Source organism: Propithecus coquereli, unplaced genomic scaffold, assembly GCF_000956105.1.
Source record: "Propithecus coquereli isolate 6110/MARCELLA unplaced genomic scaffold, Pcoq_1.0 Scaffold77, whole genome shotgun sequence".
Taxonomy (NCBI): domain Eukaryota; kingdom Metazoa; phylum Chordata; class Mammalia; order Primates; family Indriidae; genus Propithecus; species Propithecus coquereli.
Window position 1 is genome coordinate 7,220,772 of NW_012153840.1, and position 5,013 is coordinate 7,225,784.

General features: G+C 45.1%; 1 protein-coding gene across 1 annotated transcript in view; it reads left to right on the top strand.

Annotated features, from left to right (window-relative positions):
* The first annotated feature begins 1,449 nt into the window (after positions 1–1,449).
* RERE (arginine-glutamic acid dipeptide (RE) repeats) overlaps positions 1,450–5,013 on the top strand; it is a 461,041-nt gene continuing 457,477 nt past the window's right edge. Inside the window, exon 1 of the mRNA XM_012662585.1 lies at positions 1,450–1,916. The gene's annotated coding sequence lies outside the window, so the exon portion shown is untranslated. The remainder of the gene's footprint in view (positions 1,917–5,013) is intronic.

A 5,013-nucleotide genomic window follows, 5' to 3' on the forward strand; every position in this document is an offset into this window, starting at 1 on the left:
GCTGAGGAAACTGCAGCAAAGAGGATTTTTCTTGCTGAAAGTTACTCAGAAAGGTAATGGCAGGGACCCAATTGTTTTTATTTATATCTCTTGGGTCACAGTCCAATAGTATCTGTTAGTCCAAATTATTCTTAAAAGAAACCACTGGATGTGGAAATTATAATCTGAATAGATATTCCAAAGGGAAAATTATCACTTTATTTGAAATAGATGAGGGAATTATTTTGAGCTATGTTCTATCCCTTAATTATTCCATTATATGCAGACCTTAACTCCTTTTGGAAGAGTGTATGGTATAAGGACACCAATAAGCATTTACAGAATATTAACAAACCAACAATAGGTTGATGATTTACCCTGGATTCATGCCAGGGTCTGTGAAAGAACTCAATAAACATGATATGCATTTCAAAAACTGCTAATCATAATTAAAATTTCTAAACCCCTCAATCCTATAAATTGTATTAAATAGAATGTGAGCATTTGGTCTGCCCCTACTTCTTATATTAAATGGCATCACAGATCCTGTGATTCTCAGCCTTTCGGGAGGTGGGACACAATACTACATTCTTCAAAGAAAAGAAGGTGATGTTTGGCCTTTTCCTTTTTTTTTTTAAAGATTGTTTCAAACTTAGGTATAGAGTTATACCCCGCTCTTTTCTAAAATCCCCTCTGTATCTGTAGTTATGATCTCTTCTTTATGCTTGATGAGACTTTATGTTATCCTTTTCAAATAAGCAGCGCGATTTACCAATTTTGTTTTTCTCTTTCTTAATTCATCTTTTGTCGTTTACATTATTTAAACAGTATCATAACGGCTCATCAGAATTTCGAAAGAGTCCTTAAGGGAATCCTTTGAACCCACTCTGCAGCCCCCCAGGAATATGAATAGGCGTCTTACAAGACGGAAAAGGCAAATGAAGACCCTGGTAATAACAGGAGCAACGGGACTCCCGCCTACCCTGCCCCCCGGGACCTGCCCGCTCCGCGCCGCCGGTCCGGGGCGGGTCTGTTCGGCGGCCGCCCGCCGGCTCTAGCGAGCCAGCCCCGCCCAGGGGACATGGGGGCGGGTCCCGGAGCTCGGTCCGCAGCGGGGAGGGTCGGCCTCGCACAAAGACGCGCCCCCGGCGGGGAGCCCAGCCCACCGGCCCGCGCTGCCGCCTGGAGCGCGCGCCCTCAAGCCCCAGGCCGTGGCGGCGCCGAACCCGGCCTCTCCTCAGTCACCTCGTCTGCTCATTTTATTAAAAAGAAAAAAAAAAAGGAAGAAATCCCGCCCCCCGCCCTCCCTCCGCCTCCCATTGGCCCGGCCCCCGTTCGCGTCACACCGCGCTGCACCAGTGGGGAGGCGTGATACTGCGAGGTGGGCCGGGCCCGAGCGGGGAGTGGGTGGTGGGTCGGTGCAGCAGCCCCGCCGCGGCTCCGCCACCATCGCGGAGGTGCCGCTGCTCCCACAGACGCTCGCGAACCGCCCCCAGCGCTCCGGAGCCTCCTTCCTCCTGCACGCCCCGAGACGCTCGCCCCGCTGGGCCTCGGTCCCCGCCTCCTTTCCCCTCCTCTTCCCCTCTCTCGCTCCCCACATTGTCTCTGCCTCATTTTCTCTCCTAGTTGAGGAAAGAAAAAAATCACCACCATCCTTAGGAAGCCCCCTCGCCCTCCGAAAAGCAAAACCAGACATGATCCTGGGCTCCCGCTTCTGAAGGATTTGCCCTACCGAGGAGGAGGGAGCCTAGTTTCAAGTCGCAGTAAAGGTCACGGCAGGGAAGCCCCGGCAGCCCCTCCGCGTCGCGTCCCCGCGGGCCGGCCCCTCTCGGCCCTGCGCCCCGCGGCCTCCCCGCGGCCTCCCACTCCGTCCCCTCCACTTTCCCGGGAGCTGGGCCGCAAACACCTCTGTTGATGGTGTAGCGCATTAGGGGAAGGTAAGTCTCCAACTTGCCTGCGCCGTGTCGCGTGCTTTCTTTTTTGCCCCCCATCCTGCTGACGGGGTGTTGGGGGGGCGGGGGGGAAGAAGCAAAGAGGGTCGGCCGTGAAAGCAGTCACTCGTCTGGGGTGAGCCAGGAAGAAAAGGCTGGAGTAGAAGTCCAGGGGAGCCAGGCGAGGGCACCGCAGGAGGGTGGCGGGGAATAAAGGGCCAGGGACTTCTTTGGTCCTGTCCGGGCCAGGTGACTGTCCTGTGTGCCTTCTGACCCCCTGTTCCCTCCAGGCTTCTTATTCACGCTCTCGTACTTGTCTGAGGTTAAATTAGTTCATGTGACCAAATTGTTGGCTGAACTGTGAGAGGAAAGGAAGTCAAGGACTGAAACTGTAAATTTCTTGAATGTTTGTGGATTTGGGGGTCTTAGGGGCAGACTTTTATTAAAATATCATTTTCTCCTTAGGGGAAGATTCCTCCTTTGTGTTCCAAATTTCTGGTTCTCCATGTGATTAGAAAATTATGAAATCCAAAATCACTTGCAGCAGAATTCTTACTATCATGTTTTAGTTCTGTGAGTGGCTTCTTTTTTTTTTTTTTTTTTTTTAAGGTTATAGAAAGAAGATAAGTAGTTTTACATAGACTGGGGTGTGTGTGTATGTGTGTGTTGGGAGGGGGGAAACTATTGCAGGTTTCCTTTGAAACTGGTTGCTTGAGAAGTTGTTGAAAGGAAAACAAAATGATTCATTGTTGAATTGTCATTTTTCTCTGTCTCTTTTCCAAGGTTTGCTTACAGTTTTTTTGGATTACAGACTTCAAACATTGATTTAAGCAAAATGTGTCCTTGAGAAACTGGGTGCTTTAAATGTTTCAGTGTGTGTTGCTATTTTAAGGTACATTTAGAAAGTAGTTTTGTATGAATCCTGAAATAGCTTTCTCCAAAGCAATTTTTTAAACACAAAAAAGATAACTAGTAAAAGGATGAACTTTGTGAATTATAAAACAGAGGCGAATTAATGCCTCCTATGTTCAGATTTGAAACAGTTTTCATAATTGCTTTCATTTAAAGAGAGACCTTTTTGTCTGGTGTACACTGGTTTCTTTAGTCTCAGGCTGTTGGGGGAGGGGAGAGAGGATGGCTCTATACAATAATAAAATCATCTTTGGGTAGGTATTTCCTTCCATGGATTTGCTTGCTGAGTTAATTCCACCGTAAATTATAAACCGGTGTTGATTTCGATGGCCTAGTCTGGGTGGAAAGCTGGTTTTCAGCTCTCCCTGTTGTTGTTAAGGTCGAAGGGAAAAGAGGCAGAGGCAGACACACACACACACACACAGACACACACACACAGACACACACACACAATACCAGGCTGAGGGCTCATTGTTCTTCCATACACACATTCATTCTCTCTCTCCCATATTTGGGACTAGGTTTACACAGACAAACACAGCTCTTTTTGGGAGAGAGGAGAGAAGATGGGGGAAGGGAGGGTGCTTTTCTTTTTCAGCTTTCTTCCACCCATCTCATGTCTGGCCTTTTTTGCAACCTTGCGAGGCAGAAGAGTACATTGGAAACTAAAGGACACTCAAAAACATGTTCAGACTTCTCTACTCTGCCTCCCTTTCTTCCCTTTGCAGCCCTGGTTTCTGCTGCTCTTTTCTTTTTTGTGTATGTAAAGATAAAATCCCTCTTTATATGTCCTGGCCTTATATTCAGCTCTCAGTGCTTTCGTATTCGTCATTGCCCCTGACTTTGTTGGGGACAGTGATTTGTTCACTCGACCCTTGTTGTAGTGAATGTGACCATGGTCGTCTTTTGTAGGTAGGAATAGATTTGCTCAGTTAAGGTTATAAAGATTGTATTTGAGGTTACTATTTAGCAAAATGATTTGTGAGTGTGTGTTATTAGTGGTGTGATGGTTTGATGGTCAGGTTTGCTGCCTATTGAGCTGTCAAGAGTTGTTTTTGTAAATAGGGGTTATAAGAAAAGATCTGGGTTTTTGTATCAGGGACTCCTTTGAACACTGGACAGGGAATAGGCTGAGAGTCCACCTGGGGTAAAACCCAGCTTTGGCCCAAGGATGGAGGTTGTTGTGAATACTTGTGGCTTGCAGAATAGCACCTTCTACTGGTTAATTGCTTTGAAGGATCTGATGGAGAGGGTGGAGGAGGGGATTACGGCTGAGGCTTAATGATTTTCTTTTAAACGTAGTTGTAGTGCCTTTCTGCAAAAGCCACTTTTCTGAACTGCTAATACAGATGCCCTTTGACAGGCACGGTTGCATGGAGGCTTTATTATGTTATTGGCTGTGTCTTGACATTAATTTGTTCTGTTATCAGAAATATTTACACATTGTGACTTCCAAGGACTCCTTGGAATTGAGACTCTTCCATCTTTTATGAGAAATATAGTGTGTCTTGAAATATTAAAATAAGTGGGTTTATTTGCATTCCAGGTGTTGGAAACTGTACATACACTAGCAGCCTTTTAAAAAAGTTATTAGTGTCATTAATAAAAAGTCAAATGAACCTATGCTATAGAAAGTAAAATCCTAGCACTGGACAGAGAGGTTTTTCTCAGATATTTAACCTGGGTAGAAGGGTAGAGGAGGCGTTGGGATGAGGAAATCACTAAAATCAGCAATTTTGCATATGTAATAGTGTTGTATTGCAATACTGTTGTTTTCAGTAGTCATATAAACATAAATAAAATTAAGTCTGTTAGGATGACTTATTGTGTGGATTAGATTGTTAAAAAATAAAATTGGAGGCCAGAGAAAATGTGAAATGAGTGTGTACACAGATTAACACAGAAGAGGACCAAATTCCTGCTCAAAGGCTTGTAAACCAAGGTGCAGTTTCATAGATAATCTGCTTGATAAATGCCTTGAATGATGTTTATTATCACATATCCTAACCCATCTTAATTGTTTTAAATGTGATGAACTGTTGGAACGGTTTGCAGGGGACTTGTGTGTAGGGTAAACATCTTTTGTTTCAGACTGGCAATTTCTAGGAATGTGATTTCTGATTCACTTTGCTTTCAAAATTTGAAGAATAATCTCTAAATTTGTGTATCTTTTACAATGAAACATGAAGAG